The sequence below is a fragment of the Amblyomma americanum genome, chromosome 10 (genome assembly GCF_052857255.1).
Source record: "Amblyomma americanum isolate KBUSLIRL-KWMA chromosome 10, ASM5285725v1, whole genome shotgun sequence".
NCBI lineage: Eukaryota > Metazoa > Arthropoda > Arachnida > Ixodida > Ixodidae > Amblyomma > Amblyomma americanum.
The window spans coordinates 150164666-150178290 of record NC_135506.1 but is presented as its reverse complement, the minus strand read 5'-3'; positions in this window follow the sequence as shown (position 1 = coordinate 150178290).

Here is a 13625-nt window from a genome sequence, read left to right as displayed (position 1 = left end):
TTTATGACGTTCAGTATGTCAAGAAATGATGTGAATACGATGCATGGCAGAGAACTTATGTGGGCATCCTTTTGTGCCTGTCAGGTACAGGCTATTCTTCAAATGCATTTTTATAGGCATCTTTTCTGACGTTCAGTATGGCAAGAAATGATGTGGATACGACTCATGGCAAAGCACTTATGTGTGCATCCTTTTCTGCCTGTCAGGTAGCGGCTATTCTTCAAATGCATTTTTGTAGCCATCTTTTCTGACGTTCAGTATGGCAAGAAATGATGTGGATACGACGCATGGCAGAGCACTTATGTGGGCATCCTTTTGTGTCTGTCAGGTAATGGCTATTCTTCAAATGCATTTTTATAGGCATCTTTTCTGACGTTCAGTATGGCAAGAAATGATGTGGATACGACGCATGGCAGAGCACTTATGTGGGCATTCTTTTGTGCCTGTCAGGTAGTGGCTTTTCTTCAAATGCATATTTATAGGCATCTTTTCTGACGTTCAGTTTGTCAAGAAATGATGTGGACACGACGCATGGTCGTGCAATTATGTGGGCATCTTTTTCTGTCTGTCAGGTAGTGGCTATTTTTCAAGTGCATTTTTATATGCATCTTTTCTGACGTTCAGTATGGTAAGAAGTGATGTGGATACGACGCATGGCAGAGCACCTATGTGGGCATCCTTTTGTGCCTGTCAGGTAGTGGCTATTCTTCAAATGCATATTTACAGGCATCTTTTCTGTCGTTCAGTATGGCAAGAAATCATGTGGATACGACGCATGGCAGAGCACTTATGTGGGCATCCTTTTGTGCCTGTCAGGTACTGGCTATTCTTCAAATGTATTTTTATAGGCATCTTTTCTGACGTTCAGTATGGCAAGAAGTGATATGGATACGACGCATGGCAGAGCACTTATGTGGGCATCCTTTTGTGCCTGTCAGGTATTGGCTATTCTTCAAATGCATATTTATAGGCATCTTTTCTGACGTTCAGTATGGCAAGAAATGATGTGGATACGACGCATGGCAGAGCACATATTTAGGCATCTTTTTGTGCCTGACAGGTAGTGGCTATTCTTCAAATACATTTATAGGCATCTTATCTGACGTTCAGTTTGGCAAGAAATGATGTGGACACGACGCTTAGCCGTGCACCTATGTGGGCATCCTTTTGTGCCTGTCAGGTAATGGCTATTCTTCAAATGCATTTTTGTAGCCATCTTTTCTGACGTTCAGTATGGCAAGAAATGATGTGGATACGACGCATGGCAGAGCACTTATGTGGGCATCCTTTTGTGCCTGTCAGGTAATGGCTATTCTTCAAATGCATTTTTATAGGCATCTTTTCTGACGTTCAGTATGGCAAGAAATGATGTGGATACGACGCATGGCAGAGCACTCATGTGGGCATTTTTTGTGCCTGTCAGGTACTGGCTATTCTTTAAATGCATTTTTCGAGGCATCTTTCATGACGTTCAGTATGGCAAGAAATGATGTGGATACGATGTGTGGCAGAGAACTTATGGGGGCATCCTTTTGTGCCTCTCAGGTACTGGCTATTCTTCAAATGCATTTTTATAGGCATCTTTTCTGATGTTCAGTATGGAGAGATTTGATGTGGACACGACGCTTGGCCGTGCACTTATGTGGGCATCCTTTTGTGCCTGTCAGGTAATGGCTATTCTTCAGATGCATTTTTATAGGCATCTTTTCTGACGTTCAGTATGGCAAGAAATGATGTGGATACGACGCATGGCAGAGCACTTATGTGGGCATCCTTTTGTACCTGTCAGGTACTGGCTATTCTTGAAATGTATTTTTATAGGCATCTTTTCTGACGTTCAGTATGGCAAGAAATGATGTGGATACGACGCATGGCAGAGCACTTATGTGGGCATCTTTTTGTGCCTGTCAGGTACTGGCTATTCTTCAAATGCATTTTTATAGGCATCTTTTCTGACGTTCAGTATGGCAAGAAATGATGTGGATACGACGCACGGCAGAGCACTTATGTGGGCATCCTTTTGTGCCTGTCAGGTAGTGGCTATTCTTCAAATACATCTATAGGCATCTTATCTGACGTTCAGTTTGGCAAGAAAGGATGTGGACACGACGCTTAGCCGTGCACTTTTGTGGGCATCCTTTTGTGCCTGAGAGGTAATGGCTATTCTTCAAATGCATTTTTGTAGCCATCTTTTCTGACGTTCAGTATGGCAAGAAATGATGTGGAAACGACGCATGGCAGAGCACATATATGGGCATCTTTTTGTGCCTGCCAGGTACTGTCTATTCTTTAAATGCATTTTTAGAGGCATCTTTCATGACGTTCAGTATGGCAAGAAATGATGTGGATACGATGTGTGGCAGAGCACTTATGTGGGCATCCTTTTTTGCCTGTCAGGTAATGGCTATTCTTCAAATGCATTTTTATAGGCATCTTTTCTGACGTTCAGTATGGCAAGAAATGATGTGGATACGACGCGTGGCAGAGCACTTATGTGGGCATTTTTTGTGCCTGTCAGGTACTGGCTATTCTTCAAATGCATTTTTATAGGCATCGTTTATGACGTTCAGAATGGCAAGAAATGGTGTGGATAAGATGCATGGAAGAGAAGTTATGTGGGCATCCTATTGTGGCTGTCAGGCACTGGCTATTCTTCAAATGCATTTTATAGGCATCTTTTCTGACGTCCAGTATTGCAAGAAATGATGTGGATACGACGCATGGCAGAGCACTTATGTGGGCATCCTTTTGTGCCTGTCAGGTAATGGCTATTCTTCAAATGCATTTTTATAGGCATCTTTTCTGACGTTCAGTATGGCAAGAAATGATGTGGATACGACGCATGGCAGAGCACTTATGTGGGCATCTTTTTGTGCCTGTCAGGTACTGGCTATTCATCAAAAGCATTTTGAAAGGCATCTTTTATCACGTTCAGTATGGCAAGAAAGGATGTGAATACGATGCATGGCAGAGAACTTATGTGGGCATCCTTTTGTGCCTGTCAGGTACTGGCTATTCTTCAAATGCATTTTTATAGGCATCTTTTCTGACGTTCAGTATGGCAAGAAATAATGTGTATACGACGCACGGCACAGCACTTATGTGGGCATCCTTTTATGCCTGTCAGGTAGAGGCTATTTTTCAAATGCATTTTATAGGCATCTTTCATGACGTTCAGTATGGCAAGAAATGATGTGGATACGACGCATGGCAGAGCACTTATGTGGGCGTCCTTATGTGCCTGCCAGGTATTGGCTATTTTTCAAATGCAGTTTTATAGGCATCTTTTCTGACGTTCAGTATGGCAAGAAATGATTTGGACACGACGCATGGCAGAGCACTTATGTGGGCATCCTTTTGTGCCTTTCAGGTACTGGCTATTCTTCAAAAGCATTTTATAGGCATCTTTTTTGACGTTCATTATGGCAAAAAATGATGTGGATACGACTCATGGCAGAGCACTTATGTGTGCATCCTTTTGTGCCTGTCAGGTAATGGCTATTCTTCAAATGCATTTTTGTAGCCATCTTTTGTGACGTTCAATATTGCAAGAAATGATGTGGAAACGACGCATTGCAGAGCACATATGTGGGCATCTCTTTGTGCCTGCCAGGTACTGTCTATTCCTTAAATGCATTTTTAGAGGCATCTTTCATGACGTTCAGTATGGCAAGAAATGATGTGGATACGACGCATGGCAGAGCACTTATGTGGGCATCTTTTTGTGCCTGTCAGGTACTGGCTATTCTTCAAATGCATATTTATAGGCATCTTTTATGACGTTCAGTATGTCAAGAAATGATGTGAATACGATGCATGGCAGAGAACTTATGTGGGCATCCTTTTGTGCCTGTCAGGTACAGGCTATTCTTCAAATGCATTTTTATAGGCATCTTTTCTGACGTTCAGTATGGCAAGAAATGATGTGGATACGACTCATGGCAAAGCACTTATGTGTGCATCCTTTTCTGCCTGTCAGGTAGCGGCTATTCTTCAAATGCATTTTTGTAGCCATCTTTTCTGACGTTCAGTATGGCAAGAAATGATGTGGATACGACGCATGGCAGAGCACTTATGTGGGCATCCTTTTGTGTCTGTCAGGTAATGGCTATTCTTCAAATGCATTTTTATAGGCATCTTTTCTGACGTTCAGTATGGCAAGAAATGATGTGGATACGACGCATGGCAGAGCACTTATGTGGGCATTCTTTTGTGCCTGTCAGGTAGTGGCTTTTCTTCAAATGCATATTTATAGGCATCTTTTCTGACGTTCAGTTTGTCAAGAAATGATGTGGACACGACGCATGGTCGTGCAATTATGTGGGCATCTTTTTCTGTCTGTCAGGTAGTGGCTATTTTTCAAGTGCATTTTTATATGCATCTTTTCTGACGTTCAGTATGGTAAGAAGTGATGTGGATACGACGCATGGCAGAGCACCTATGTGGGCATCCTTTTGTGCCTGTCAGGTAGTGGCTATTCTTCAAATGCATATTTACAGGCATCTTTTCTGTCGTTCAGTATGGCAAGAAATCATGTGGATACGACGCATGGCAGAGCACTTATGTGGGCATCCTTTTGTGCCTGTCAGGTACTGGCTATTCTTCAAATGTATTTTTATAGGCATCTTTTCTGACGTTCAGTATGGCAAGAAGTGATATGGATACGACGCATGGCAGAGCACTTATGTGGGCATCCTTTTGTGCCTGTCAGGTATTGGCTATTCTTCAAATGCATATTTATAGGCATCTTTTCTGACGTTCAGTATGGCAAGAAATGATGTGGATACGACGCATGGCAGAGCACATATTTAGGCATCTTTTTGTGCCTGACAGGTAGTGGCTATTCTTCAAATACAATTATAGGCATCTTATCTGACGTTCAGTTTGGCAAGAAATGATGTGGACACGACGCTTAGCCGTGCACCTATGTGGGCATCCTTTTGTGCCTGTCAGGTAATGGCTATTCTTCAAATGCATTTTTGTAGCCATCTTTTCTGACGTTCAGTATGGCAAGAAATGATGTGGATACGACGCATGGCAGAGCACTTATGTGGGCATCCTTTTGTGCCTGTCAGGTAATGGCTATTCTTCAAATGCATTTTTATAGGCATCTTTTCTGACGTTCAGTATGGCAAGAAATGATGTGGATACGACGCATGGCAGAGCACTCATGTGGGCATTTTTTGTGCCTGTCAGGTACTGGCTATTCTTCAAATGCATTTTTATAGGCATCGTTTATGACGTTCAGTATGGCAAGAAATGATGTGGATACGATGCATGGCAGAGAAGTTATGTGGGCATCCTATTGTGGCTGTCAGGCACTGGCTATTCTTCAAATGCATTTTATAGGCATCTTTTCTGACGTTCAGTATTGCAAGAAATGATGTGGATACGACGCATGGCAGAGCACTTATGTGGGCATCTTTTTGTGCCTGTCAGGTACTGGCTATTCTTCAAATGCATTTTTAAAGGCATCTTTTATCACGTTCAGTATGGCAAGAAAGGATGTGAATACGATGCCTGGCAGAGAACTTATGTGGGCATCCTTTTGTGCCTGTCAGGTACTGGCTATTCTTCAAATGCATTTTTATAGGCATCTTTTCTGACGTTCAGTATGGCAAGAAATGATGTGGATACGACGCACGGCACAGCACTTATGTGGGCATCCTTTTGTGTAAAACATAGTGACTGGCTAGTATGGCAAGAAATGATGTGGATACGATGCATGGCAGAGCACTTATGTAAGCATCCTTTTGTGCCTGTCAGGTACTGGCTATTCTTCAAATACATTTTTATAGGCATCTTTTCTGACGTTAGTTTGGCAAGAAATGATGTGGACACGACGCATTGCCGTGCAATTATGTGGGCATCCTTTTCTGCCTGTCAGGTACTGGCTATTCTTCAAATACATTTTTATAGGCATCCTTTCTGACGTTCAGTTTGGCAAGAAATGATGTGGACACGACGCATGGCCGTGCAATTATGTGGGCATCCTTTTGTGCCTCTCAGGTACTGGCTATTCTTCAAATGCATTTTTATAGGCATCTTTTCTGACGTTCAGTATGGCAAGAAATGATGTGGATACGACGCACGGCAGAGCACTTATGTGGGCATCCTTTTGTGCCTGTCAGGTAGTGGCTATTCTTCAAATACATCTATAGGCATCTTATCTGACGTTCAGTTTGGCAAGAAAGGATGTGGACACGACGCTTAGCCGTGCACTTTTGTGGGCATCCTTTTGTGCCTGAGAGGTAATGGCTATTCTTCAAATGCATTTTTGTAGCCATCTTTTCTGACGTTCAGTATGGCAAGAAATGATGTGGAAACGACGCATGGCAGAGCACATATATGGGCATCTTTTTGTGCCTGCCAGGTACTGTCTATTCTTTAAATGCATTTTAGAGGCATCTTTCATGACGTTCAGTATGGCAAGAAATGATGTGGATACGATGTGTGGCAGAGCACTTATGTGGGCATCCTTTTTTGCCTGTCAGGTAATGGCTATTCTTCAAATGCATTTTTATAGGCATCTTTTCTGACGTTCAGTATGGCAAGAAATGATGTGGATACGACGCGTGGCAGAGCACTTATGTGGGCATTTTTTGTGCCTGTCAGGTACTGGCTATTCTTCAAATGCATTTTTATAGGCATCGTTTATGACGTTCAGAATGGCAAGAAATGGTGTGGATAAGATGCATGGAAGAGAAGTTATGTGGGCATCCTATTGTGGCTGTCAGGCACTGGCTATTCTTCAAATGCATTTTATAGGCATCTTTTCTGACGTCCAGTATTGCAAGAAATGATGTGGATACGACGCATGGCAGAGCACTTATGTGGGCATCCTTTTGTGCCTGTCAGGTAATGGCTATTCTTCAAATGCATTTTTATAGGCATCTTTTCTGACGTTCAGTATGGCAAGAAATGATGTGGATACGACGCATGGCAGAGCACTTATGTGGGCATCTTTTTGTGCCTGTCAGGTACTGGCTATTCATCAAAAGCATTTTGAAAGGCATCTTTTATCACGTTCAGTATGGCAAGAAAGGATGTGAATACGATGCATGGCAGAGAACTTATGTGGGCATCCTTTTGTGCCTGTCAGGTACTGGCTATTCTTCAAATGCATTTTTATAGGCATCTTTTCTGACGTTCAGTATGGCAAGAAATAATGTGTATACGACGCACGGCACAGCACTTATGTGGGCATCCTTTTATGCCTGTCAGGTAGAGGCTATTTTTCAAATGCATTTTATAGGCATCTTTCATGACGTTCAGTATGGCAAGAAATGATGTGGATACGACGCATGGCAGAGCACTTATGTGGGCGTCCTTATGTGCCTGCCAGGTATTGGCTATTTTTCAAATGCAGTTTTATAGGCATCTTTTCTGACGTTCAGTATGGCAAGAAATGATTTGGACACGACGCATGGCAGAGCACTTATGTGGGCATCCTTTTGTGCCTTTCAGGTACTGGCTATTCTTCAAAAGCATTTTATAGGCATCTTTTTTGACGTTCATTATGGCAAGAAATGATGTGGATACGACTCATGGCAGAGCACTTATGTGTGCATCCTTTTGTGCCTGTCAGGTAATGGCTATTCTTCAAATGCATTTTTGTAGCCATCTTTTGTGACGTTCAATATTGCAAGAAATGATGTGGAAACGACGCATTGCAGAGCACATATGTGGGCATCTCTTTGTGCCTGCCAGGTACTGTCTATTCCTTAAATGCATTTTTAGAGGCATCTTTCATGACGTTCAGTATGGCAAGAAATGATGTGGATACGACGCATGGCAGAGCACTTATGTGGGCATCTTTTTGTGCCTGTCAGGTACTGGCTATTCTTCAAATGCATATTTATAGGCATCTTTTATGACGTTCAGTATGTCAAGAAATGATGTGAATACGATGCATGGCAGAGAACTTATGTGGGCATCCTTTTGTGCCTGTCAGGTACAGGCTATTCTTCAAATGCATTTTTATAGGCATCTTTTCTGACGTTCAGTATGGCAAGAAATGATGTGGATACGACTCATGGCAAAGCACTTATGTGTGCATCCTTTTCTGCCTGTCAGGTAGCGGCTATTCTTCAAATGCATTTTTGTAGCCATCTTTTCTGACGTTCAGTATGGCAAGAAATGATGTGGATACGACGCATGGCAGAGCACTTATGTGGGCATCCTTTTGTGTCTGTCAGGTAATGGCTATTCTTCAAATGCATTTTTATAGGCATCTTTTCTGACGTTCAGTATGGCAAGAAATGATGTGGATACGACGCATGGCAGAGCACTTATGTGGGCATTCTTTTGTGCCTGTCAGGTAGTGGCTTTTCTTCAAATGCATATTTATAGGCATCTTTTCTGACGTTCAGTTTGTCAAGAAATGATGTGGACACGACGCATGGTCGTGCAATTATGTGGGCATCTTTTTCTGTCTGTCAGGTAGTGGCTATTTTTCAAGTGCATTTTTATATGCATCTTTTCTGACGTTCAGTATGGTAAGAAGTGATGTGGATACGACGCATGGCAGAGCACCTATGTGGGCATCCTTTTGTGCCTGTCAGGTAGTGGCTATTCTTCAAATGCATATTTACAGGCATCTTTTCTGTCGTTCAGTATGGCAAGAAATCATGTGGATACGACGCATGGCAGAGCACTTATGTGGGCATCCTTTTGTGCCTGTCAGGTACTGGCTATTCTTCAAATGTATTTTTATAGGCATCTTTTCTGACGTTCAGTATGGCAAGAAGTGATATGGATACGACGCATGGCAGAGCACTTATGTGGGCATCCTTTTGTGCCTGTCAGGTATTGGCTATTCTTCAAATGCATATTTATAGGCATCTTTTCTGACGTTCAGTATGGCAAGAAATGATGTGGATACGACGCATGGCAGAGCACATATTTAGGCATCTTTTTGTGCCTGACAGGTAGTGGCTATTCTTCAAATACATTTATAGGCATCTTATCTGACGTTCAGTTTGGCAAGAAATGATGTGGACACGACGCTTAGCCGTGCACCTATGTGGGCATCCTTTTGTGCCTGTCAGGTAATGGCTATTCTTCAAATGCATTTTTGTAGCCATCTTTTCTGACGTTCAGTATGGCAAGAAATGATGTGGATACGACGCATGGCAGAGCACTTATGTGGGCATCCTTTTGTGCCTGTCAGGTAATGGCTATTCTTCAAATGCATTTTTATAGGCATCTTTTCTGACGTTCAGTATGGCAAGAAATGATGTGGATACGACGCATGGCAGAGCACTCATGTGGGCATTTTTTGTGCCTGTCAGGTACTGGCTATTCTTCAAATGCATTTTTATAGGCATCGTTTATGACGTTCAGTATGGCAAGAAATGATGTGGATACGATGCATGGCAGAGAAGTTATGTGGGCATCCTATTGTGGCTGTCAGGCACTGGCTATTCTTCAAATGCATTTTATAGGCATCTTTTCTGACGTTCAGTATTGCAAGAAATGATGTGGATACGACGCATGGCAGAGCACTTATGTGGGCATCTTTTTGTGCCTGTCAGGTACTGGCTATTCTTCAAATGCATTTTTAAAGGCATCTTTTATCACGTTCAGTATGGCAAGAAAGGATGTGAATACGATGCCTGGCAGAGAACTTATGTGGGCATCCTTTTGTGCCTGTCAGGTACTGGCTATTCTTCAAATGCATTTTTATAGGCATCTTTTCTGACGTTCAGTATGGCAAGAAATGATGTGGATACGACGCACGGCACAGCACTTATGTGGGCATCCTTTTGTGTAAAACATAGTGACTGGCTAGTATGGCAAGAAATGATGTGGATACGATGCATGGCAGAGCACTTATGTAAGCATCCTTTTGTGCCTGTCAGGTACTGGCTATTCTTCAAATACATTTTTATAGGCATCTTTTCTGACGTTAGTTTGGCAAGAAATGATGTGGACACGACGCATTGCCGTGCAATTATGTGGGCATCCTTTTCTGCCTGTCAGGTACTGGCTATTCTTCAAATACATTTTTATAGGCATCCTTTCTGACGTTCAGTTTGGCAAGAAATGATGTGGACACGACGCATGGCCGTGCAATTATGTGGGCATCCTTTTGTGCCTCTCAGGTAGTGGCTATTCTTCAAATGCTTTTTTGTAGCCATCTTTTCTGACGTTCAGTATGGCAAGAAATGATGTGGATACGACGCATGGCAGAGCACTTATGTGGGCATCCTTTTGTGTCTGTCAGGTATGGCTATTCTTCAAATGCATTTTTTATAGGCATCTTTTCTGACGTTCAGTATGGCAAGAAATGATGTGGATACGACGCATGGCAGAGCACTTATGTGGGCATCCGTTTGTGCCTGTCAGGTACTGGCTCTTCTTGAAATTTATTTTTATAGGCATCTTTTCAAACGTTCAGTATGGCAAGAATTGATGTGGATACGACTCATGGCAAAGCACCTATTTGTGCATCCTTTTCTGCCTGTCAGGTAGCGGCTATTCTTCAAATGCATTTTTGTAGCCATCTTTTCTGACGTTCAGTATGGCAAGAAATGATGTGGATACGACGCATGGCAGAGCACTTATGTGGGCATCCTTTTGTGTCTGTCAGGTAATGGCTATTCTTCAAAAGCATTTTTATAGGCATCTTTTCTGACGTTCAGTATGGCAAGAAATGATGTGGATACGACGCATGGCAGAGCACTTATGTGGGCATTCTTTTGTGCCTGTCAGGTAGTGGCTTTTCTTCAAATGCATATTTATAGGCATCTTTTCTGACGTTCAGTTTGTTAAGAAATGATGTGGACACGACGCATGGCCGTGCAATTATGTGGGCATCCTTTTCTGTGTGTCAGGTAGTGGCTATTTTTCAAATGCATATTTATAGGCATCTTTTCTGACGTTCAGTATGGCAAGAAGTGATGTGGATACGACGCATGGCAGAGCACCTATGTGGGCATCCTTTTGTGCCTGTCAGGTAGTGGCTATTCTTCAAATGCATATTTACAGGCATCTTTTCTGTCGTTCAGTATGGCAAGAAATCATGTGGATACGACGCATGGCAGAGCACTTATGTGGGCATCCTTTTGTGCCTGTCAGGTACTGGCTATTCTTCAAATGTATTTTTATAGGCATCTTTTCTGACGTTCAGTATGGCAAGAAGTGATGTGGATACGACGCATGGCAGAGCACTTATGTGGGCATCCTTTTGTGCCTGTCAGGTATTGGCTATTCTTCAAATGCCTATTTATAGGCATCTTTTCTGTCGTTCAGTATGGCAAGAAAGTATGTGGATACGACGCATGGCAGAGCACTTAAGTGGGCCTCCTTTTGTGCCTGTCAGGTACTGGCTATTCTTCAAATGCATTTTTATAGGCATCGTTTATGACGTTCAGAATGGCAAGAAATGGTGTGGATAAGATGCATGGAAGAGAAGTTATGTGGGCATCCTATTGTGCCTGTCAGGTACTGGCTATTCTTCAAAAGCATTTTGAAAGGCATCTTTTATCACGTTCAGTATGGCAAGAAAGGATGTGAATACGATGCATGGCAGAGAACTTATGTGGGCATCCTTTTGTGCCTGTCAGGTACTGGCTATTCTTCAAATGCATTTTTATAGGCATCTTTTCTGACGTTCAGTATGGCAAGAAATAATGTGTATACGACGCACGGCACAGCACTTATGTGGGCATCCTTTTATGCCTGTCAGGTAGAGGCTATTTTTCAAATGCATTTTTATAGGCATCTTTCATGACGTTCAGTATGGCAAGAAATGATGTGGATACGACGCATGGCAGAGCACTTATGTGGGCATCCTTATGTGCCTGCCAGGTATTGGCTATTTTTCAAATGCAGTTTTATAGGCATCTTTTCTGACGTTCAGTATGGCAAGAAATGATTTGGACACGACGCATGGCCGTGCACTTATGTGGGCATCCTTTTGTGCCTGTCATTTATTCGCTATTCTCCAAATGCACTTTTTTAGGCATCTTTTCTGACATTCAGTATTTAAAGAAATGATGTGGATACGACGCATGGCAGAGCACTTATGTGGGCATCCTTTTGTGCCTTTCAGGTACTGGCTATTCTTCAAAAGCATTTTATAGGCATCTTTTTTGACGTTCATTATGGCAAGAAATGATGTGGATACGACTCATGGCAGAGCACTTATGTGTGCATCCTTTTCTGTCTGTCAGGTAGCGGCTATTCTTCAAATGCATTTTTGTAGCCATCTTTTGTGACGTTCAATATTGCAAGAAATGATGTGGAAACGACGCATTGCAGAGCACATATGTGGGCATCTCTTTGTGCCTGCCAGGTACTGTCTATTCCTTAAATGCATTTTTAGAGGCATCTTTCATGACGTTCAGTATGGGAAGAAATGATGTGGATACGACGCATGGCAGAGCACTTATGTGGGCATCCTTATGTGCCTGCCAGGTATTGGCTATTTTTAAAATGCAGTTTTATAGGCATCTTTTCTGACGTTCAGTATGGCAAGAAATGATTTGGACACGACGCATGGCCGTGCACTTATGTGGGCATCCTTTTGTGCCTGTCATTTATTCGCTATTCTCCAAATGCCATTTTTTAGGCATCTTTTCTGACATTCAGTATGGAAAGAAATGATGTGGATACGACGCATGGCAGATCACTTATGTGGGCATTCTTTTGTGCCTTTCAGGTACTGGCTATTCTTCAAAAGCATTTTATAGGCATCTTTTCTGACGTTCATTATGGCAAGAAATGATGTGGATACGACTCATGGCAGAGCACTTATGTGTGCATCCTTTTCTGCCTGTCAGGTAGCGGCTATTCTTCAAATGCATTTTTGTAGCCATCTTTTCTGACGTTCAATATTGCAAGAAATGATGTGGAAACGACGCATGGCAGAGCACATATATGGGCATCTTTTTGTGCCTGCCAGGTACTGTCTATTCTTTAAATGCATTTTTCGAGGCATCTTTCATGACGTTCAGTATGGCAAGAAATGATGTGGATACGATGTGTGGCAGAGAACTTATGGGGGCATCCTTTTGTGCCTCTCAGGTACTGGCTATTCTTCAAATGCATTTTTATAGGCATCTTTTCTGATGTTCAGTATGGAGAGATTTGATGTGGACACGACGCTTGGCCGTGCACTTATGTGGGCATCCTTTTGTGCCTGTCAGGTAATGGCTATTCTTCAGATGCATTTTTATAGGCATCTTTTCTGACGTTCAGTATGGCAAGAAATGATGTGGATACGACGCATGGCAGAGCACTTATGTGGGCATCCTTTTGTACCTGTCAGGTACTGGCTATTCTTGAAATGTATTTTTATAGGCATCTTTTCTGACGTTCAGTATGGCAAGAAATGATGTGGATACGACGCATGGCAGAGCACTTATGTGGGCATCTTTTTGTGCCTGTCAGGTACTGGCTATTCTTCAAATGCATTTTTATAGGCATCTTTTCTGACGTTCAGTATGGCAAGAAATGATGTGGATACGACGCACGGCAGAGCACTTATGTGGGCATCCTTTTGTGCCTGTCAGGTAGTGGCTATTCTTCAAATACATCTATAGGCATCTTATCTGACGTTCAGTTTGGCAAGAAAGGATGTGGACACGACGCTTAGCCGTGCACTTTTGTGGGCATCC